This window comes from Trachypithecus francoisi, unplaced genomic scaffold (genome assembly GCF_009764315.1).
Source record: "Trachypithecus francoisi isolate TF-2019V2 unplaced genomic scaffold, Tfra_2.0 Lachesis_group3, whole genome shotgun sequence".
Classification (NCBI taxonomy): domain Eukaryota; kingdom Metazoa; phylum Chordata; class Mammalia; order Primates; family Cercopithecidae; genus Trachypithecus; species Trachypithecus francoisi.
This window is the reverse complement of record NW_022681468.1, coordinates 8,819,948-8,845,040: the sequence shown is the minus strand read 5'-3', so window position 1 is coordinate 8,845,040 and position 25,093 is coordinate 8,819,948.

The window sequence follows — 25,093 nt, the reverse complement described above, 5'->3', positions numbered from 1 at the left end:
GAGGGAAGACAGGTGTGCAGAGTACAAAGGTGGTCAGTAAGAAAGGACATTCTAGTTGGTGGCAATAATAGAAGCCAAGGCATAATACTGTGAAAATGCAGAACCTGATTCAATCAGGACAGGTCAGGCTGTGCTGCAGAAACTAAAATACAAGAGAGGAATAAGGGGGATGAGACCTGTAGCAAGTGGACCAGAGCACAGAAACCTGAATTTTGTCCTTGTGACAATGGGGAATGTTTAAAATAACTTAAGCACAAGCATGCGATGGCCACATTTATTGGTCACTGCCACCAAGAAGCTGTGGACTTAAACCTGCAGCTTTGCTTACTTCCCCTACTCCTCTTCCAAGCCCAGTCAGTGGAGATTAACACGATCAAGTACACATTTTAATGTCTAGTCTGTGAATATAGTTCATCAATGGTGCCCAGGAATAATGGGGCAGCCTGGAGCCAGACTGTATGACAGTCAATAAAGAAAGACCAAAAGTATAGCTCAGTGAAAACAGAAGCATTTACTGGACAAAGTGTAGAAAACTGCACATTCTCTCATTCTCTCTCTCTCTCTCTCCCCCCCGCTCCCCCCCACCTTCTTTCTCTCTCCTACCCTCTCACTCTTCTTCCTGCCCCCCACATAACAATGTTTTAGGTTTGGTTTATTATTCCCATGCATTGACAAAACTGAGGCTGATTGCCATGCAGCACTTTTGCCTAATATCAGAAGAAAGTGAGCCTAGGTCATTGGGCCCCAAATCCAATGCTTTCTATTTGAACTGCTTTCAAACTTGCTAATCACCTCTATTCATCAAATCTGAACTCTCTCAGCTTCTGCCAAAGAGGTCATTTATTGGCACACTGAATCCCACTGTGGAGAGGGCTAGAACAGGTGTGCCCTGGCCATCAGGTTACTACAATTATTATATATAGACTTCTGACTTCTGCATCCATGATCTCACAGCAGCATCAATTATCGTTACCCATATGTGTTATTAATAGCTTCCTAAGGCTGACATAACAAAGTACCAAAGAGGGTGGTTTAGCAAAATAGAAACCTGCTCTCTCATAGTATGAAGGCAGAACTCTGAAATCAAGGTGTCAGCAGGGTTACTTCCTTTGGGGACTGTGAGGGAGAATCCCAGCCATGCCTCTCTCCTGGCTTTGGTTGTCTGCCAGCAATCCTTGGTATCCTTGGCTTGCAGCTGCCGCACTCCCGGTTCTGCCTCCATCCTCACATGGCCTTCTTCTTTGGGGTCTCTTCTATGTGTATGTGCAATCTTCCTTTCTTTTCTCGTACAAGGACACCAGTTGTTGGCCTTAGGGTCCCATTCTACATCCAGATGACCAAAATTACTTCTGCAAAGACCCTATTTCCAAATAAAGTCACATTAACAGGCGTGGAGATCAGGACTTGACCATATCTCTTCGGGGGACATAATTTAACCTGCTACTGCATAGACGAGCAAGAGGAGTTTTCACGAGGTTCAGTGACTCATCCCAGCACACAGCTAGGAAGTAAGAGAACATTAAGACAGAAGACCAGCTCCTTCTACCACAAATCCAGGCCCCTCCTGTCTCTAGGTATCAAGGTCATTATCTTTGAATGAAACCCTTGGTTTACAGACGTACATTCAGAGCCAAGGAGAATCAAGGATGAGTTCCTTGGAACTTGGAAAAAGAAACACCTTTCTTAGTCTATAGTGTGTTTATTATATCTTGCTGTGTAACAAACCCCCAGAGACTTTTTGTTTTAAAACAACAAACATGTTTTATCCCCCAGGTTTTGTGGGTCAGCAATTCCAAGTTGCTTAGCTGGGACATCTGCAGCCAGGTTACCCCCAGGCTACCATCAAGGTATCAGCTAAACCTGCAGCCATCCCAAGGCTTGACCAGGAAAGGGTCAGCTTCCAGGCTCACTCATGGGGCAGCTAGAGGGCATGGTTCTTCCTGGGCTATTAGTCTGAGGTTCTCAGTTCCTTGCTTGTTATTGGGTAGAGACTGTCCTCAGTTTCTGGTCACCCGAGGCCTCCACAGAGCAGCTGGTTCACTCAGCCAGAGAAGGGATGGAAGAACAAAACATGTCACCATCTACTGTCACCTAATCTGGGACCTGACATCTCAATCATTAAGCCACCAAACGTGTCCCACACTCAAGAGGAAGATATTACACAAGAGTGCAAATACCAAGAAGTAGGGATCATTGGACATCACCTTAGAGACTGGCCACCAGACAGAGCCACAAAAGTAGACCCTCTTTGTCTATGGATGGAGGGATGGGAAGATGTGAGGAACAGAGCCATGGCAATCATTTCGCTGCAGTGCAAGTAGAGCTGGGGATTTTGAGGAAGGCATAGCATGGAGACTGAGGACAGGGCCAACACCAAGGGATACAGAAAGAACAGTCTTAGAAGAACCAGGTCCTTGATGACATGATTAAGTCTCTTGTTTAGCCTCCTCTGCAGCCAGAAACCTGTGAAATGTTCAGATATAACATGAGATAATAAATGTCAGGGACACAAAGACCTAACAGATGCATGACTCCACATATAAATATGGCCAAGGTAGTGAAAATAACCTCCTGAGGTTGTTTGCCTCTGGATACAAGCCGTGTTTATCATTCATCATCATTTGCTTACACGTGATTCACATCGGTACTGTGAGCTGGCCTGGGGTGACCATCCACAAGCTCAGGGCTGGGTTTCTAGCTGCATCCATATTCCCTTTTTATGGAAGAACACCTCATATTTTATCAAGAGCCCCGAAGTCAAGAAGTTGATGAGGTTAAGGTCTGTCTACACCTGAGCACACAGCCAAAACCCCCAAATCCCAGGGACTATTCATTTCACTGTGTTCGCAGGTGGGTTTTTAACAAAATTAGTAACGAGATCTTGTCTCCAAATCCCCTTTCCCTGGTGAATTCACTGGGGGAAAATCAGCTGGTCTGGGGGGAGGCTGCGTGGCCTGTTTTTTTCAACTGATGTTGAAATTCTACCATCTCCCAGCTCTGCCCTTCCACCCGCACCCACCCACACAGAGACAACTAACCATTAACCTGTCTTTTCCCATTTCACTGAAGAATTTGTGAGCACAGGCTCAGCACCCACCCTCTCTCTCTGACTTCCTCAGACTCCAAACAGAACTTATAGAAAGTCAAAGTGTAATTGTGGAGATGTATTTGTGCTCTGGCCTTTTCAACATTTTGAGAATCACACACTGTGGGCTCCTCCCAGCCCTGCCCTTCTCCCTCTCCCATAAACAATGTCTGATCTATAGCCTTTGAGGTAGGTTTCTGACGGGAATTGCAGGTGATGGAGCCACCTTCTGCTTCAGGGACCTCCCCCATTCCCAGGTGGACACCGCCTCCCCCACAACCTGCTCTGCTTCATGCATAGAGGGAAGCAATAACTATTCCCTGGAGATGCTGTATCTGATTCATAAGGAAAAAAAGGGATTTGGGAGGAAGATAATAGGAAGAATTTTGTTTTGGTTTGTTTTTTCTCTTTTCATATTTTATTTCTAGAAGTTTAACGACTAGTTATCAATGTTCTGTTTTATTTATCTACTTTCAAAATTTAATGAATACTTCTGGCTATAATTACCTAATTTTTATACTTCAAATGACTGGACACCTGTAGTTTGGAGCACATTATATTCCAGCGTGATGGCTTAGAGTATCAAGTGCTGCGTATATATGGATTAATCAATAAGCAAATTCAATTCTTATGAGGTGCAGTTCATTCTTTAAATTGAAGATGCACTGACAACAGGAGGGAGAGGGTTTAGTGCTACTCTCTTAGGATGAGAATCTACCATGAATATGTTCACTTCTCCTGTTGTTCCTTTATTATCCAGGGAAGTGGCTTAATCTTTTCTAAGTGTGGGCATTGTAAGCAGGCTTGCTTATCCTTTTTTAGATGGATTTCTTTATTTGCGACACAGTGTATGAGTAACCTGAAGAGGGGGGTCTCAGTGCCCCCTCAAACCATTCAATTCTATAAAATGCCCAGGAGGTAAACATTGGAGGACTCCACTTCTAATAGGAAAATACAATTCTACCCTCTCTAGATGTGGGTCCTGATAAGGCTAGAAAGCTCAGCTTTTAAAGTCATTGGTACTCTTTGGTATAATGACAACCACCATTGGACTAAATACCAATTTTAGGGCATGTGTCTGAGGCACTATGCCAGGTACATCACATACAAATTCCAATCTCACAGCAGAGTGTGAACTAGTATCTCCATTCTACAGATAAGGAGGTTCGAGGTGTGATAGACCGTATCACATGTGAAAGTCATGTAGTTAAATCAGGAATATCTCATATCTAAGCATTTTTTTCTGCCCACTCTATTACAGTAATTTATTATTTTTTCTCCTTTTATTTCTTTCCTTCTGGAGTGCTCACACTAACCCATCTCACATTCTGTTAGAAGCAAGGCTCATTAGAATAAGAAAGGCAATTGCCTGAACCTCACCATCTTTTGCTGGAGCTTACGGAGAGGCAGTCATGGACCTCTTGAGACCAGGAGGCCCAGGTACAGGTGATAAGAGCTCAGCTGAGACCAGAAAGGGCAGAAGGTGAAGACTAATGGACTCCCACCACCCGCCCACTGGAACCCTGGGGGCCTGGAGGCTAGGAATTGTGAGCCAGACTAAAAGAGCATTTTAGATTATCCCAGGAGAGAGGTGTTTAGACAGGACAATTAGGTCATTTAAAGTGACCATATTTTGTGTTAGAACCAAGGGAATTCCTAGTTCAGCCTGCCCTGGCTTTCTTAACCTCATTGGGTAAAGACATTGATGAGGGAAGAGAGGAGTCTCTCCACAGCCTGGCGGTTCACAAGGTGTCATCTGAGACCTCTGTGGAGGGTCTACAATCAGGGGAGGCTTGTGGGACAAGGTGCACAGAGCAGGTAAGGATTCATGGAATGCAAAACTGATGAGAGTTTTCATAATGTTAAATAAGGAAAGAAGAGGAGGGTCACAAGGTAAGAAATTGTAAGTCACAGGATGTGTAAAGGCTGCTTTGATGAGGGAAGTTTGGACCACTCTGGGTGACCCACCTGAGTCAGAAGGAGAGCTGTTGGGGTGGGGCTGGTGGAAAAAACATCACCTTGCTAAGGCCATAAAGATGGCTAGGAGTTAGCAGGGAAGAGGCACGGGGAGGGCTTTCTTGGAAAAGGGGCCGTAAGTATTGGTATAGTGACAGTTTTATATTTAAATTTAAAGAATGTCTTGATGGATTTTCAAGGTGAGCTTTTTAGGCCTTTCCACCTTCCGATGTCCCCTGTTCCCCATTTTCCCTACAGAACAAATGACCAAATTCAAGCTGCTGTGGCATTTGACTTTCAAAGCCCAATAAATTTCATTCCTTGTTAATCTGTTTATTCATCTCTTAGAAATACTCTTTCCACTCCCACCCCAGTTTCACCTGGAGGTCTCACGCAGGAGTGCCTTCTCTCTGCTATGCTCTCTGACTGCTGTGACCCCTGTGCACCCAGATGGGACCAGAGTCACTCCAGGAAGTCTCCTGTGCTGGTCCCACATCTTTCTCTTCCTCTTTCAGCCTTCTCTGGATGCTAACAAAGCTGTTGATAGCTGTTGATGGTTTGGCTATGTCCCCACCCAAATCTCATCTTGAACTATAGTTCCCATAACTCCCACATATTGTGTCATGGGAGGGATCTGGTCAGAGGTAATTGAATCATGGGGGCAGTTACTTCCATGCTGTTCTCATGATAGTGATTCTCACAAGATCTGATGGTTTTTAAGGTGCTTTCCCCCAACTTCACTCATACTTCTCCTTGCTGCCACTATGTGAAGACAGACGTGTTTGCCTCTCCTATTGCCATGATTGTAAGTTTCCTGAGGCTTCGCTAGCCCTGCAGAACTGTGAGTCCATTAGACGTCTTTTCTTTACAAATCACCCAGTCTCAGGTATGTCCTTATAGCAGCGTGAGAATGGACTAATACAGCTGTGTTCTGAGTCCGATTTTATCTGTTTTATGGGAGTGTGATAGCCCCAGCTGGGCTGTGTACTCTCGGAGCACAATGCTCTTGCTGTAGAATTCCTCAAATTCCCCAACAGACCCTAGACACCATGGATCTTTCCATAACACTCTACAATTAAGGGCTGGTTCCCAATGACTGACTCTTGAAAAATGCTAGAGTTTCTTCCATTAACAAAATGAAAAAAACAATACCACTTAAACTTGACCATAATGTGTTTGAAATGTTACCTTCTCTTAACCAAATGTCCTCTCCTTTTTTAGTTGAACAATTTAAATTAATTAGAAATTTATTTTACAAGTTATAAGCCTCAGGTATTAGACCTTCCTTTTTTTGATTACTGGTGGCAGTCTGATTTGTTTATATAGTGCTTCAGAATTGACAGAAATCTTCTGGAGCCATTATCACTTTTTCCTACTCAAAGGACTGAAAGAGTATTTTCTATCCATTTGACAGATGAAGAAGCTAAGCCATGAGCGAATGAGCAAGAGTGAGCCCAATAAGCTGCAAAAGAGGAAAGGGATACAAGTCTACGTGACAGAAAATTTTCTGCTCATTTTAAGGCACTGGTCCTTTTCTTCTTTTTGTTTTTGAGACAGAGTCTGACTCTTTCACCAAAGCTGGAGTGCAGTGGTGCAATCTTGGCTTACTGCAACCTCCGCCTCCCGGGTTCAAGTGATTCTCCTGCCTCAGCCTCCTGAGTAGCTGGGATTACAGGCATGTGCCACCTTCCCTGGCTAATTTTTGTATTTTTAGTAGAGAAGAGGTTTTGCCATGTTGGGCTGGTCTCAAACCCCTGACCTCAGGGGATCTGCCCGCCTCGGCCTCCTGAAGTGCTAAGATTGCAGGCATGAGCCACTGCACCCAGAATGGCCCTTATCTTATAAATTCTAAAAAGCAGATACTACTGGTCTTACCTAAGACCTTTGACAGGGAGTCTGAAAACTCATAGACATTCATTGGAGTGCAGTGAGAGGTGGGAAAGTGTGTTGTTTTGGTGGAGTGAGGCTCAGATGCATTTCTCATTCTTTCTGTTCATGTAATACCAGCACCGTGGGAGGCCGAGGTGGATGGATCACCTGAGGTCAGGAGTTCAAGACCAGCCTGACCAACACAGGCAAACCCCATCTCTACTAAAAATACAAAAATTAGCTGGATGTGGTGGTGCGTTCCTGTAGTCCTGGCTACTCGGGAGGCTGAGGTAGGAGAATCGCTTGAACCAGGGAGACGAAGGTTGCAGTGAGCCGAGATTGCACCTCTGCACTCCAGCCTGTGCAACATAGTGAGACTCATCTGAAAGAAGAAGAAGAAGAATTAGCCGGGCGAGATGGCGGGCGCCTGTAGTCCCAGCTACTCGGGAGGCTGAGGCGAGAGAATGGCGTAAACCCGGGAGGCGGAGCTTGCAGTGAGCTGAGATCCGGCCACTGCACTCCAGCCTGGGCGACAGAGTGAGACTCCGTCTCAACAAAAAAAAAAAAAAAAAAAAAAAAAAAAAAGAAGAAGAAGAAGCAGATGCAGAAGCGGCGGCGGCGGAGGAGGAGGAGGAGGGGGAGGAGGAGGAAGGAGAAGAAAAATTGTGTTGGAAAATATTGTGTTTCCTTCAAATTCAGATTAAGGGTGAGCAGTTTAGGAAGGAAAAGGGACAGAGCAGAGCCTTCGGTAATATTTTAAATCAAAGGGATTGGCTATAAAATTTTGGAGACCAAAATAACTACTGAGAACACAATGCTTTCACATAAAATAAAAACTTGGGGAGAAGACTCCAGATAAGAAAGACTAACAGTTGGCACTTATGTTTCAGTGTTATTTACCAGCAGGAAAGGACGATTTTGAGTGATTGAGCGGAATGTGCTGAGCTGGAGGTGAGTTTAATATGGCTGCAAAGCTCGGTACTGTCTGGTCATTGTGCCTTCTGGGAGAGGGAGAACGACTGTGAGTTCCTGAGCCCAAAGGTAATCTTTTCTTGCTTTGTAGTTCTGAGGAGACTGCACCTGGATGAAGTTGTAGAAATTTGGGCTGTGTGGTATGAGATGCATGCATGCAGACTAAAAGGCATTCAGCCAAGGGATCTAAAAATAATTAAAAGAAGAGTGAGATTACCTCTCATGGATGGACACAAACACCAACTGTATGCATTTACCCTAAATGACAACAGAAGGAAACCAGAAAGATAATTGAAGGATTGTGAGGATCAAAGGGCTAGAGGATTTGCTCTCTCAGGCATAAGGGTCTAGAATTGCAAAAAAAAAAAAAAAAAAAAAAAAAACCAGAAAAAAATGTATGATGCTAACATGTAGTTTGCCTGGCAGAAAACCTTAAACAAAAACATAGGGGAATTACTTTCCTTGGAAGAACTCAGATTGGGGGAGGGGTGGTTCAAAATCTACTCTCATAAACTGTCAGAAGTACATTGGGAAGACAAGAACTATGTGCAATCAATGAAAGAATAGTTTAGCAGATCTGCTAGGATAGTTCATCATTGCCTACTATGGCAATGTGACATCAAATAGGAAGCCCCAGTTGTGTTGCTCCATTACGTGTGCATTCGACAAGCAGAGCCTTGGGCATAGAATAGGACCCCTACGTTTCTTACAGCTATGATAAAATGTAGAGTATCTCTTTGAAACAACCCCTACATAAGCCTCAAAAGAAACAAGTACAATGCAGAAGATGTGAACTCAGGGATATCCAAGAAAAGAGGATGAAAAATCAGACTGATGGGGAAAGAGACTGGTATACCATTTTTTGAAGCCAAGTACTGCTAAGTTAATCCTGCAGTTGATCTCAGTAAAAAGGAGGACATTAATAATCTGCCCCAAAATACATATTTCAGTGTATTTGATGGAAGGTAAAGACTTAGAGAGAGAAGAGCCCTTTGCAAAGACTAAGAATAGTTCAATATGGCTGCAAGGCTAAGAGGTGTAAGGTACAGAGACTACAAGCTATTTAGAAACCAGATCAAAATCTCTATGGTTCATACAGAGGTTTCTGAGAATTACCCCAAGTCAGCAAGGGGGACCACTGGGAAATCACACATATAAAAATGGCACAATAAAGTTCGTGTTTTGATCATCCTGTAAAGATCTGTAAAGATTTTCCTGGCCCTGAAATAGTGAATAGACAGGAAGAGTGAAATAATAGAGGTAGGAGATAAATTAGGAGTTTGTTGTAGAAGTCCAGAAAAAAAGATAATGAGGCCTAGACTGAGAGAATGGTGGAAAACGGTAGTGGGTTGGAGAGATTAAAAAAAAAAAAAAAGAAAACTATTGAAAAGATAGAATCCATAGGCCTTGTTTCTTAATGAGATAGGTGGGTCAGTGTTGAGGAAGGACAGGTAAAGACATCTAGATTTCTCAGTTGGGCATCAAGTATGTGGTAATGCCATGAATCAGGGGACACTGACAATGGAGTAAAGATTTGGGGAGGAAGATGTTATAGGGAAGCTAAAGTAAAGTGAACTTGAACATACTGGTTTTTGTTTGTTTGTTTGTTTCTTTGTTTTGAGATGGAGTCTTGTTCCGTCACCCAGACTGGAGTGTAGTGGCAAGATCTCAGCTCACTGCAACCTCCACCTCCTGGGTTCAAGGCATTCTCCTGCCTCAGCCTCCCGAGTAGCTGGGATTACAGACACCTGCCACCACACCCAGCTAATTTTTGTATTTTCAGTAAAGATGGGGTTTCACCATGTTGGCCAGGCTGGTCTTGAACTCCTCTACCTCAAGTGATCCACCTGCCTAGGCCTCCCAAAGTGCTGGGATTACAGGCGTGAGCCACCATGCCCAGCCAAAGATATTCGTTTGAAGGCTCTGTGATATATCCAAGTCTCAAGACAGACATCACATATATGAATGCAAAGGTCTGGGGTCTATGGAGAATCAGGGCTGGGAATGCAGCTCCGGAGTCATCACCATGAGTGGTTAATGCAGTCTGGGAAGCAGAGAGAGCCCAGGAGATAATGTAAATGAGATAATATGAAATTATTTATAATATTTTAAATGGTCTATGGTAAACCTTGAGGAACATCAACATCTAATGACTAGTAGAGAAAGACAATCCTGGAAAGGTTAATAAAAAGAACACTGAAAGAGGCAAAAAAAGAAACCCAGATCTAGGGGCCATTAAGGAAGTCCCAGGCAGGACCCAAGAATATTCTTCAGGATAACGGCATGGGTCAGGGCACAAGTACTAAGACTCTATTATGGGTTCAGCTTTTTTGATACAGATATGAGTAAGAGTAACATGCCTGGTCTAAGTGCCCAGAGAAGCCAGGAGGATTTAGAAAAAGAAGCACTAGGATTATGTCTTGAAGGCTGAACAGGAATTTTCTGGGAAAGGAGAAGTCATGCCAAGCATGAGGACCTGAATATACAAAGTCCAAGTCATGGCCCAAAATGACGTGGTTGAAGAACAAGAAGCAATTCCATGTTGCAGGTTCAGTGGGTTTGTGGTGGAAAGGTGCCTGGGAGGATATGGGCACATGGGGATTTGGAGTGGAATGGAAGGTTGTGCTAAGAAGCTTGAGTCTTGTCTTACCAAATGGGTGGACCCTTAGAGCTTTACAAGAAGATAAGGAGCATGTTTCATCCTAGTTCAGAAGATGTCTTTAGTAGTGATAGCCCTAGAGACTAAAGAACTGTGTGGAGAGGAGACATATTTAGGAAAGAGACTGGGTATGCTTTGGATATTAATGCAGGGAATTCAGGGGTGGGTATTCTGGGGCTTGTCTTGAGCAAGAGGGAGGATGATTCTGTTTTTCCAGAAAGAAAAGAGGAGGACAGTTTTAGAGTCCAGCAAGGGATAGTTGAGTTACAATAAACCTAGTCCTGATCATTGTCGCCTATTATTTCCATAAAAAACAAAAACAAAACCAGAAGCAGTGGGCAGCAGCATTGGCTAGTGTCAGGAATTTGAGAGGAAATGAAGGTCTAACCAAATCTTGGCGATGAATTCTTTTTGACTTTCTGGAGCTGAATCAGAGACCATGATCATAGACCATGGCACAACCTCTGATAGCATCCTGTCTTTCAGAGTCTTTGGTAGAGAGGGCAGCGGCCTTCTGCTGAACATCTCCTCTGTTCTAAGAACATCTCCTCTGCTCTAATCATGTGGATTAGATAACCCACATGATCTAATCAATGCTAATGCCAACACTATGAAGTCACCCTCAGGAAGCTTGCCTTTCCCTGGCTCAGACTTTAAAAGTGGCTGAGTTCAATTTCTAGCCCAGCTGATTCTGATTCCCAAGGGACTTTTTCCTTCTTTATATCCACATTCCCTTTATCCATTGATCACACTGTCTGGCATTATCTGGCATCACCCTGGTGAGACAGTTGGCTGACCTTACTACACCTGACTCCTTAGCTTGCTGAATTGCTATGGACCAAAAGTGAGACTAAAAGTAAATTAGGTGGGGCAGAAGGAATCAAGATTTGCATTATCAGTCTAGTGATTCTTGTTGACATTGCTGAAAACCTCATCAGGTGAAGGGCAGAGGAGCCTGTGTCTAATTACGTTTTATTTTTATCAATGAATAAGTGCTTCTTTTTCTAGAAGCCCCCATTAAAAGCCAGTGAAAAAGGATCAGTTGGGACAGAGTCCCCAGACACTCTTCACTTCCCATCCAACATGGCATGTGATATTCTTCTCTCAATTCTCCAGTTGACAAGGCAGTCATGTCCCTGGAAGGGACAGCCTCCTTTTCACTGCTGTGATGGAAAGAGATGAATAAATGAGCTAGAAACTATGGACCATCAAAGAAGCTGTCATGACTTAATGATGACTGAACCATTTCTCAGATGAAGAAAATGAGGTATAAGAGTTAAAAGTTAATGCGTTAAAGATCACATCTCAGTCTTCGTCTCCATAGAAGTATATGTATATTTCTGGGTAACTGTTTACACATTCCTCTCCTCTATGTGCTGTGAACAATTGGCAGAAAAGGTCTGTCTTCCAACTTTGGATCCCAACGCTTCATAGTGTTGGCACACATAGACTGACTACGAGCTCACAGCTACACGTGCTGCTGAATGAGAAGCTATTGTTTGTCAGGCATTTTACTGGTCCTGGCATTTGAGTAATGATGTTAATCACTTTTATCTAGTTCCATCTCCAATTTCATGTTGCATTTGTTGTTCATTTTAATCCTCTCTTCCTTGTGAAGAAGACAGTATTATTGTCACCATTTTTGCAAGTGTCGAAACTAGCAACCTAAGAGTTTAAAATCTGCCTTAGTTCACGAGGCTCCTAAGTGGTAGATGAGAACTTGAACCCCAAACTTCAGATTCTGAATCTTAAATGGATGTGCAAAGCTACTGAGATGAATAGGACCCCATCTCCACCCTCAGGAAGATTTTAGTCTCAGAGAAGTGGTCTCAGAAAATAAACTGAGGGATGTGCACTCCACTCTTTTGTTGATGGGGTCTGCCCGTGGGTCCAGTCTATGGGTTTGCACTTCTGAATGGGAGCAAGGTCCTGCTTGGGGGAGGAAAAGCAAATAGACAGGTCTGAGAAGTGGTTCAGTCATCGTCAATGTCATGACTGCTTCTTTGATGGTCCACAGTTTCTAGCTTGTTTATTCATCTCTTTTCATCACTGTACTAAAATTGAGTCTGTCAACTCCAACCAGAGAGGGTTCAGGAGATCTGTGCACAGTATTCTGTCCTGGCCATGACCCTACCAGGGAGCAGGCGGGAATTAAGTGATGAAAAATGCTGGTATGAAATATTGCCATAATTGCTTTCTGGAAAACAACAAGCTTAATTCCCAGTAAAACAGCATCAGAATTTTCCAGGCCCTCTGATGGGGAAAATAAAATGCCCTTCCTAGAAATTTCTCATGCTCTGTGGTTTCTATGAGATGATGAAGACTCTGTAGAGGATAATGTGGTGATAAGATTTTGGAATCTATGCTCATTGCCCTGTTTCATTGAATGTATGCGGGACTCTTATTAAACAGACAAAAAAACTCCAAAGCCCAGGCTGATACATATTTTAAAAATCTCTATGAGAATGAAAAATGACCGTAGAGTCACTCAGTTTGAGTTCCATCCTGTCCCTTGATAGCTAGGAATCGCTGAGTACGTTAGTTAAGGTAGAAAGCTCTGATTCTGTTGTTTGTAAAAATGAGACTAATACTAGAATTTTCCTGATAGATCTGTCAGTACCTTTTAATAAGTTATTCCAGATTAAACACTTAGTCTTGTGCCTGGTACAATACATGTTGGCAATGATCTTAACACTTTTACTGTTTCTCTTCTTCTCTAAGCTGATATGTTGAGACTGAGCTGTTTTACTTCAATGACCCTTTCTTCTGTGCCATCACTTCCTTTCTGAATTCACTGAATTATTCTAGGTACAGAATGTCCTCACAAGGTAGTTTTGTGGACCCACAAAGCCCTGTGATGGCTCCAGAGTCATGTCTAGTGCTGGATAAATGTCTATGGCCCTGAACTTTGAGGGGAGAAGATTGGTGAGTTGAGTCAATACGTGTTGAACTGTACAGCAAGAAGACTCAACTTCCTTTTTGTGATCATTGAAATCATTTCAATTCATTTCCTTCTTGGTTGGACAGAAACATGTTTTCAGTAGTGAGTAAATCTTGAGGGAATCCACTGACCTGAACACTCATATAATGCATGAAGTTAATGGACAAAAAATGATATTCATCTTCAGTTAATAATAGCATTTTCTTCTGCAGCACCTAAACTTAGGGGTGGTGAGGGATACTATTGGTGCAGCCACTGTGCCACCGGCAGATACATGACCTTTATTGTATCTAACTATAATTAGATCTATGGTGAAATAAAATAAAAACCAACACAAGTTTTGACACTAAGATAATAAATTATAAATTATGGAAGTCTACGCCACCAAGGATCTTGTAAACAACAGGCTGGTCTCTTAGCAACAGACCAAGGAGAGCAGGTTGTTGATAGGAACGGAGCAGTGATTACTGCAGTTTTGCAGTGATTACTACCAAAGACCAGGAACTACATTTCACCACCTGCCCAAGGCCCCATCTCTGCCCAGCCCTTCTTTGTCCAGTGGCCAGTGCCCCTTTCCCAGTGACCCAGGTGATCAGACCCCATGGAAGAGACAAAAAAGATGTGGACTGAAGGATAGAGATGGGCTGAGGATACCCTGTGGGAACATGAGGGAATGAGAGAGGGGGCAGGAGAAACAAATACATTCTTATTTGATATTGTTTGAAATTAGGACTCTAAACGGGGGACTCTGCTTTTCCCTGCCCCCAACTCCCTTTGGTTTTAAAAATCTCACTGAGAGTGGTTGTCATGAAGGAATTTAGACAAGACTTTGACAAGGTGCCAAAATGGTTTATTTTAAAATGTTGTTCCTGAAAGCACCAGAATATTAAGTTGGAGCAAATGTTGCTTGGAAGAGCGAAGGGGTTGTGGTCACACAGACTTGGAAGAAGGGTGATGGGGATTCAGGTGCTTGTGACTTGGAATTAACAAAGGCAGGTGGACCGAAGGACTCAGTCACCAGGAAGCTTTTTTTTCACAAATACATGGGTAAGAGAGAGTGTGTGTGAGTGTGAGTGAGTGTCAGTGTTTCTCAACTGTGGGGCATTTTCGGAGTTGGGGTGCAGAGGGAGGGTTTCTTTAATTAATTAGATGTTTACCTCCAGCATCATCCCTCAGTGGTTTACACAATCATCTGCCCACATGTTAGGAGCGAGATTCAAGAAAGCCTCTTGGAGTGAAATTTTCCTGGAAATATCCTGATTCTTAGCAGCACACGCCCTCTCCCTCTTTCTGTGACAGAAACAGCCAGTTCTGCATTATTCTAAACCACAAAGCAAGCGACATGCCATCCTAACTTAGGATCTGAAGGAAATACCGGCCCCCTAATTGCACAGGGGCCACACAGCCTGCATCACGCTTCATCGTCCTGACTGTATGCATTTTATTGTTTCATAATAAAAGTGGCCGACTAAATTATGACTACGTGTGATTTATCTGGCGTGTCATTTTAGACTTTTCATATGTATAAATTTGCCATTTGAAAAGAAGGAGAAAATTCACTGCTATTCCCCAAGGCCTCGTTTTTGGGGGGCTCCTCTAATATCATGAACAGAGACTTTGTGACTTTCGAAGTGATTAGCTCCTATCCAGAGGTTTTGGAACATATCTGTGTTCACAAGCAGTCTGCCGGGGTGAAATTCTATCTGGAATAGTGTCCCAACCCCATCGGAGAGAGGCTCTGGATTTGTAAAACGCCTGTTAAGGACCCCTGGGTATGAGCCCCCCACAAACATGTCTGCGGCACCCACAGCTATGCTGCAATGAAGGCCCCGTTGCTCCATTGCACAGATGAAGTTGCAAAGGCCCAGCAATGTCAGCCAACTTCCCCAAGCTTAATGCCGGCGCCTGCTTCCACTCCAGGACCAAGTGGCTTCAAAGTCCATACGTTCCCCACCATGGTGGCCTGCCCTGGGGAAGGTCACTGCCAAGAAGGCTCCAGGGCCGTCTTGCAGCTGCTGCCTCTTCTTCTTTTAATTACGAAAGAAATGAATCATGATGAAAAATCAACAATTCACAAGATATAAAGTGAAAAGGCAAAGTCCCCCCTCATCCTCTCTCTCAGCCCCTCAGGTACATTAGAAGATCTTTTTAGAGTTGAATTTTCACTCTGCAGGAGGGTGTTCTATATACAAAGAATATGACCTTTTCTTCTTCTTTAATTTGCTTATAGCTGGTACATTTCGAGAAAATAAAAAGTGACCCATGCGTTTGATGTTTTTTATTTTCGCTTATTTTTGTCAACATATCGTGGAGAATGCTGAGTTCTTGGAATTGTTTTCCCCTTTTTCCCTCTGAGAGCAAATCACCAAGATGTGCTTTTCCAGAGCCTAACATCCTTGAATTCACAAAAGTTCCAGTCTGGAGTCATAATGTGGAACGGAAGCAGTTCTAGTCAGTTCTGATCTTGGCAACATGAATTCTCCCCTTTCCCCAGGGAGACTCAGAAACCTGCATTTTCACAAGATTCCCCAAGTGACATGTGTGCACCACAGGGTTTGAGAAACCCCGTGCTGGACTCAGCTGCTTCAGAGAGAAGACGCAGAACAATTGCCAAGCTATCAAGGAAAGCTCAGACTGACAGCAGAGAACGCAATAGAAACGCCCCATCCAACTGTTGTCACTCAGGCCCTAACTACTGCAAGAGAGTGGAGAACTGTTTCTCCCCTGAAAAGACTGCATTTCGACTAAATGAAAGCAAAACTCTGGGGACAATTTCCCACCTAGTAGCTTGAAGCCCTACCCGGTCACCAAATTGGCCTAGCTGGTCCTACCTGTATTTGGTAAGAGCTGGGGATTGGGACCAAGCAGAGAGCAAGACCGAGCTGGTTTCCTCTCCGGTTTCCTCCGGGGTGGCTGGGTCCCAGGTCCTGCCCCCGCCTCGCCCTGTGCAAGCTGGGTGCAGTGCAGCCCCTCCGGCTCTCGCCCCAGAATGCCGTGCGCAGGCTGGCAGCAGTTCAGCTGAGGACTAAACGCTTGGCTCAAGTTCAACACGGCTGCCAAGATTTGGCAACCAGAGAGTTGCAGGGAAGCAGCAGGCTGCTAAACCCTTTCACATTTTTAATTAGATCCACACACCCATGTCTTTGAGCTATCATAAATATACAGATGACATAGAGAGTATTATTCGGGGTTTAAAAAAAAAAAAAAAAAAGGAAGCGAACTCTACTAAGGTGCAGCTTACCTTATTGAAATAATTTCCCTATCACTAGTTTGAGGGCTGAGGAGGAAAACCAGAAGGTAGTGATATTTGCTTAAGTAGAACCACGTCTGACAAGGGAATCTACCCAGGATCTGGAAAACACAGGTCTCGGCTGCCTTGCTGTCATCCTGGGCTTCGAGAATATCACCAGAAGAGGGCATTCTTGGCGCCGGCTCAGCCCTGTGCAGCCCGGAACTGGCAGGGAGCAGTGCTGGAGGAGTCATCCCTCAGGCCACTCCCACCTCCCATTCTTCGGGATAGCGTTAACATCGCCACGGAGCAGCGAGGTTGCCTCATTCGCCCTAAATGCAGCAACTTTTATATTCCGTGTTGCTTTACTATTTTTCTCGTTTTATTTCCTTCCCTGGATTGTTTTTCGGTATCTTCCCCTGGAAAACAATTGCCGAGGCTTCTAAATTTTTCTAAGTCCTGTGCCACAATATGCTCAGCTTCTTTCCCTCAGAACCAGCCTTTCGCCTGCACTCAGCCCCTGGGCGATTCTCCCTCTGGGGAGGAAAGAAGATTCAACTCTTGATTCAAATACTACCGGGTTTCGCTCTGGTTTCGCCGCGTGGCTTTGGACATAGGATTTCAAAGCCTTCACGTTGGTTCCTTCATCTGAAAGATCCGAAAGCAGTTCTGGCCTCACAGAGTGGCTCTGGGGTTTGAATCGTATGTACAAGGCTCATAACACAGTCAGCACCTAATAATTAATGTTTGATAGAACATGTGCCTTGTAGATAGTCAGCTAACAAACAACGCCACAAAAACAACAGTGTTAGTTCTTAGTCTTTTTCTTCCCTGACCTGCTTCTCCTCTTGTTTGTGACAAAGACCACCCATGCTTCTCAGACAACTAACCCTAGTCTGATCAACTTGCCGTAAGATGAGAGTGAGCGCATGCATTGGTGTGCATGCCCTTAATTTTAAAGACATGTTAAAAAGGAAATGAAACACTTGAAATACAGGAAAGAAGTGCCTCTGGTTGTCCCATCCTAGAGCACAAAGTTTATAAATAGAACCATCACAAACATCAAACATGAGCTGTGCTAAGACATCAAACACACACACACACACACGCACGCACACACATGTTTGTGTCCTTGGATTATGGTGAACTTTTTGTACACCTTCCAGTTGCCCCTGCAGAAAACCAGAGCTTGTAGTGGACACTTGGCAGCATTTGGTCTTTTCCCCATCCTTCCTTCATTTATTTTTTTTTTCACATATGACTTGAAAATAGAGCATGTTTTACTGTGGCAAAATTCCCTCTGTACTTGACCTGCAAACAGGACAGTCAAGCTAACTGGGATGACCTGGTCCAATGAAATGGGCTGGAGACAATTCTACTCCCAATGTGCATCTTTCAGCAGATTGAGAGGGTGAGGACAAACAGAGGTTGGTGGGCCTTGACATCCTTATCTTTTCCTGTAGTCCCTTTTGCTCCCTGAGACCTCACTTTCTTCCCCAACCCACAGGCACAGGGAATTTCCTTTCACTAGAAGAAGAAATGATACAAGCTTCTTACGCATGTGCACACACACACGTGCACACACACACACACACACACACACCTATTCGTGCTCACAGACACTGAAACAGGACCCTTACACCAGGACTGTTCCACCTGGAATAGAGAGAGCAGCGATGGCACCCACAGCCATGAAGTCCCAGGTTGAGTCCCACTTGCCTCTGTGGTCCTGATCAGGCTCCGACAGGGAGTGCACTGCTGCTCATGATGAGTTATTTATACGGGAGGAAGCAGCAAATTTCTATGAGAGTAAAGTAAGGTATAATCCGTGTCATGCTTTCCTGGAGCAAAAAGGGTCATGCTGAAGCCAGTCCCATTCTCTGAGCCATTGCAGGCTGCCCCTACATGTCCTTCCCACAGATGCATTGAAGGAAACGGACCCTGTGACACCCTGACCCTTTCTGCACCTTATGTAGGGTAAAGGAGGTGGACTGGGAATGAATACATGCACTTCGTGTATTTAAGGGCCATTCTCTGATAGTGCTCTGAGACTTCCTGGGAAATATTATTAACTCAGGACTGACAGGTATTAGTCTGCTTGAGCTGCTATAACAGAATACCACAGACTGGGTGACTTAAATCCCAGAAATGTATTTTCTCAGTGTTCTGGAGGCTGGCAAGTCCAAGATCATTTCTGGCTGGCTTGGTTTCTACTGAGGGCTCACCTCTTGTCTTGTGGACAGCCACATGGCCCTCCCTTGGTGTGTGTGCCTGGGGAAATAGCATTCTGGTGTCTCTAATAAAGACACTCATTCTGTCATATCAGGACTCTACTTTTATGACCTCAGTCAGTCTTACTTCCTTCGAGCCCCCATCTCCAAATAGGGCCATACTTGGGTTTAGAGCTTCAGTATATATATTTGGAGGGATAGAAATTGTCAATCCATAATAAAAGCATTTTCGTACTTTTGTGCATTTTGTACTTTTGGAAGGAGATGGAATCAGATGGAAATTCTACTCACTCCACCACCCCCGAGCTGTGTGGCCTTGTATAAATCTACTAACCACTCTGAGCCTTATTTTCCACTTTTGAGAAGTGGAGGTTAAAATGCTTTCCCTAGAGTGTGATTGTGAATAATAGGTTAGGTAACGTACACACAGTGCCTGGCCAAGGGAGACACTCAAGAAATGTAACAGCCATAGTGGTAGTTGATATCATTATTTATTATTTGATATTATTATTTGTTAAACCACCCAGACCATATTGCCTGAAACACTGGCTTAGAGCTTTGCATCCCAAATGTTCTCTGTGCTGCTGTTTGCATCTCTTTATCACCAATACTGACATGAGTCAATGAAGCTCATAAGGAGTGTGACCATCTATAATAATATCTTTCATGGGGTCCAGAGGAAACAAACATACTCACTTCCAGAGAAGTGACTATAAATATTCATATCACTTTACGTTTAGGGCATTTTGCAATGGTTGTTGATACCATTATGCATTTAACATAGTCATGACAATTAGATTTGGAACTCTTGGTTAAAGCAAAAGTCCTGCAAGAAAACATAAATGTAGCTACATCACACTTGGGGAGCCTAAAGTTGAGGGAGCCAAGGACTGGAATTATGCAATTTCAAAGGCCATACCCTGAGCTTCACAATCCTGCCTGAGTCAGCAATTGCAACAATAATGCTGTATAACAAATCATCCCAGCTCAAATGCTTGAAACACTAAGTATTTCTTCTCGTGCTCATTGGTTTCTAGATTTACTGTGGTTCTGTTGAGCTAGACTTGGCTCAGCTGGTCAGATCTGCTGCAGGTTGCGTGTCTCCTGAGTAGGGTTTTAAGCTATAGATTGGGTTCTCATCCACTCAATGTGTGTTTGTTCTGGGATCCTAGCTTAAGGGGTGACAGCTACCTCAGGCACATTATAGCCTAAATGCAGAGAAAAGCAAGCACATCTAAGGTCTCTGATTACATAGTGTCCACAGGCACTCCAGTGGTTAGGTCAAGCCACATGGCCAAGCCCAACCTCAGGAAGTAGGGAAGGAAATTCTGCACGGTAGTATTGGGGAAGAGGGGAATGAGGTTTAGCTGAAAAATAACCCAAACTATGGAGTACCCTGCAAACAACAGCATACAGAAAACTAGAATAGCAGCAACCACTATACCTTCTTTACCAGCAGAATGCTAATTCCCTTTAAGGCATTTCTAGTGGTTGACAGCCAGCATCCATTCTGACTGGTCAAGCGTCAGTTTTGCTTGGTAGTGCCCTAAACTCAATGGCTTTAAAATGTCTTGACTATCACCCTGGATTGTCAGTATCTACAATGATACCAGCAAACACCAACTTTCTAGGGCCAGCGACACCAGCACCAATGAACTTCCATTCAGAACCCCCAAAATTCTCAGGACAGGGTCCTAGCACTGCTGAAATTGTGATGTGGATACAGGTTTCAGGGTGAAGGAGCTAGGAGTTTAAATAATATCTCTGATGTTTCCCAAAAGTGTGACCCTAGGCAATGACATGGCCTCCTGAATCTCACTCAGGTCTTTAGTGGGGATGCTTGTGGTGCTGCTGTGAACAGTAAACTACTGGATGCATGGAAATCAGCCAACACGGGGCCGATAATTTACAGTATGCACCCACTAAATGGTTACTCTCTTCTTGCTTTACCATTAGCTTGAATCTTATGGAATTGGCAGAACAAACCAAGGGCTGGCAATTTCATACAGTTCAACCTAACAGATAATAAAATCCTTATGGGCAAATATAAAATTTTGTTTAAGTCTATTCCTTGCAATCCTGGGTCATTCCTCATCTGTGGAAATGAAAGCCAAGTATGGGAAATACCCAATGAAAATATGGCCAAATGTCAAATGATGGAGCAGAACAGACACCCCCTGTGTTAGTATCACTCCAGTGATGAAGATGGAATGGTGAGGTTGTAAGGAGATACAGACAGATAGAGTATAGATAAGTGAATCTACTGTTTATCTGCTTGCCTTCCACCAAGGTGGGAAGTGTCAAGTAAGAGCGATGGTGTAAGGAAGGGTGGGTGTTCTGCAGAGGTGCAAGGGGCTGAGAGGCCACAGGAGAAAAATCTGTGCCCATTTTTGGATGTGCAGAGAAGATCATGTAATTTGGAATTAAGCAGATATGGAGGTTTTAATGCCAGCTCTTTCAAAAACATATATAAAATCTTGGGCAAGTCACTAACTTCTCTGAACTTTTCACCTATGAAAATGACATAGTTCTCACAGGAACATTGCAGGCCTCATAGCGATGGTCTAGCTATCAGTATCTAACAGAGAGCTTGTTTTCTGGCAGGGGGCGGGGGGCGCTCAGCCATCTTGGTGATATATCACTATCCCATTTTTTTTTTCTGCAGGCTGGTCTTGAAGTTGGGGCTAAATGAATGCAGAGCAACACAATTCTAGGGTGTCTAGGTCTTCTTAGTGCAGACTTTAGAACTGTACCAAAGGAATTTGCCAAGAAACTCACTGGCATTTCCTGAGCAAGCTATTTTCATTTCCCCCACTGGTGCTATAGCAGCCAGAAACTTTGCTGCAGTCCTGCCCTCTGGACACCATCTAAAAGCACAAGCAAGCTGTAGACATGGGCAGTGACTGAGTATCCAAGGAAGACAGTCATATATACAATAATGACTGAAATTAATTTGTCTTAATATCCTTCTAGGCCAAGGGATAAAACAAGAGGAAAGCTGGGGGAAAGAAAAAAAAAATAACAAGAGAAAACCCTAAAGGAACTTCAGGATCAAAAATAGATCCTCTCTAACATTGGTATAAGACAGTAATATTATCAATTGTCTTCACCTTTAGCCAGAATAAAGCATTTAACAACTTTATTGAGTTCCTACTCTGTGCCAGGCACTAAACCAGCCACAGAAGCCAACATTGAAACAAGCAAGATGCCTGCATCCCAAAAGCGTCATTCTTTTAGCCCAAACAGAGGGGAAGGAAAATCGGTTCTATGGGGGTCTTGTTTCCATCCGTGGAATGAGGGTCAAGGATGGGAAATACCCAGTGGAAATACGCCCAAAGCATCCTGCCATTGAGACGTCTGTTAAATGAACAGTAATTAGTAACACCACGTTCTTTATGCTCCTTCTACATGCTCAGTGTTGTCCTAGAAAATGCAGGGAGTAGGAACAAAATATAAAGTCTCGCTGCTCCTCTCCAGAATTTAAACTCTAGCTCAAGAGACTGTATTACCACGTGTGCAGAAATTGCAAAGAAGACAAGAAAATATTGACTTTATTTATTTTCATTGTAAACAGAGTTCATCTCCTTGGACTTCCTTTTGGGAAAGGATTTAAGGAGCTTACACGCAATACGTTTAAACGGCTAATGGCCAGGAATAGAAGTCCAATACCATAAAAAGGAGAGCACATAGCCTCAGCTAACCAGCAGGTTTTTCGTACTTACTCTATCTGAGCCCCAATTTGCTCTTGAGTTCCCTGGCAGCCAAAGCAAAGGAAAAATATGATCAATTGCAATTGTTTGCTTTTATATTTGTTTTGTTTTTAAGAAACAGGACACAAAACAAATCCTCTGGGAGATCTAGTTAGCATCATGGATAAAGTCCAAAACACTAGCTTTTAGAATAAATACTCACTTAGTTTCATAGGATTGTTTTCCATAATGACTCTCAATAAAAGTCAAAGATGTAACAAAACATTACTTCCAAGTAGGTGATTTGGCAAGGGGCTACATAAAATGGTCCAAGTCTATAGCTTTCCAGGGATCTAACTTGATAAAATACCTTAACTCAGCATAGCAACTTATATGAGTGGATAAATAACATGTGCCTCCTGCAGTCTTCTTTATCATTTCTCTAAAGATGGGTTTTGGTAAAAGTTGGAAAGTAGAAGATCTGAGATTGTGCTTTCTTGTGGGCACCTAGATAAATGGTAAGCTGTGTTGCGAACTGATGGAAAACCTACACAGTCTGTAAAGCAGCCAAGTGGATGGTATGTATAAAAGTATATTACAGAAAAATTGAATGGGTAATCAGACCATTAATGAATCCAATGACTATCCATAGACCACCATCTTAGTCATTAAAATATCTGAGGCATAGGCAGTAGTATTCAGCAGGTACTCAGTAAATGCTTTTGAATTGAATTCCTAGGAAATGAGAAGCTTGGGTGGCAAAACCCTGAAGGGCTTCACCCATCCTTGAAGATGTCTAGTGACTATCAGCATTCCAGCATCACCTCTGCCATTTTTGGCCTTTGTGAGCCAGAGCAGGTGGTGGCCCTACGATTTGCCAAGGCTAGCTGACCCCAAAAGATTGTGCAAAAGCTCTTACTACATCCTGTCAAAGAAACCAAAATGATCATGTCCTTGGGGCAATTACTGTCTTTTGAGCATCAAGTTTGATTCTATAATTCATGTGTACTTAGCTCAAGTCCTGTCTGACACAAGCTGTTTTGCCAAGCCCACTGCCTGTCTCATATCCCTGGGTCTTGCTTTTAACTTTTTTGTGAGTCTGCCCTTGATGACCAGTTCTCCTATTATCTCACCTCAAGGGGATGATTCGCCATCTAAGGAACAGTGTATATCTGTCTTGTTGCCCATCATCCTCCCCCTTTCCTGTTCAGAGATCAGCATGGCCTTCCTGGACCATTGAAACACAATCCTTCCTCCACCTTCCAGGTGGTTACTCCAGCCCTGCTGTCAACATTCAAAAGCAACCATAGAACACCCACTGATGGGCATCCCGTCAACTCCTGAAACCAACACCTTTTGTGATCTGCTCCACTGACCACTCCTGGCTTCTCCCTCTATCTTTCAGCAACTGGTATTTGCTGTATATTTTTATTTTGGAGTTAGAATTCATATATAACAATTTACCTCCCTGAAGAGGCCATTTTCTTTCTGGCCATTTATCTGAAACAGCAGACCGCACTCTGCCCCATCAAACACTTTAGTTTTCTCTTTAACAGTTATTTATATTTGAAATTATGCTATTTGTTTGTTGGCTCTCTTCTTTACTAGGATATGAGGTCCCAGAGGTCAGGAACTTCACAGTGCTCCCAGAGCCTGGGACCAGGCCTGGCACACTGTGATCTCCAATGAATGAGTGAAGGAATGAAGGAATGAATGAACACCTCCTCACATAGGCTATGCTGTATTTTCTCTCTTTACCTTTGTGTTTTGTTGTTGTTTGTTCCTTGTTGTTCAAATCATTACCTTCTGCCAAAAAAAAAAAATACTAATACGTTTCTTCTTCTTTTTCTCCCTTCTTTTAAACTTTGGGTTAGATATCAGGTGCTGCCTTATTCAGAAGCTCTCCTGACCACCTCTGTAGCTGTCTCTTCTCTGACAGTCCACAGTCCCCTCTGTATGTTTATTTGTTAGTGCATTTTCTCCTTGGGACCGTAATTGTCCATCTGTGTTACTATTCCCCTTAGGAGACATTTGTTCCTTGAGGTCCTTGACTAGAGCTCACTCATCTCAATGGTCCTTCTGTAGAGAACAGAGCTCACTGTGCTAGCTTATCAAATTTTTCATAGCTTATGTAGTTAATACTCTATCTTGCTCATGTTAATGTATTAGACACCATATACTCAAACCATCATCATTACCACTATTTCATATGTGCTGAAACTGAGGTTTGGAGGAGGGAGTGGCTTGCCCAAAGTCACAGCGCTCTATGCTGGCGGCTGTGCCCCAGATCCCAGACCATTGGCCTCCAGTCAAATAGTCACCTTCAAGACATATGACCATCTAGTGAATCCCTAATTTTTTTCGCAATTAAATCTGACCTTCCCATCAGTGCAGTAAGCTTCCTGAGGACAGAGAGTGCCTTCCACCTTCCTTGTATGCATAGAGGGAATGGAGCTGCACTT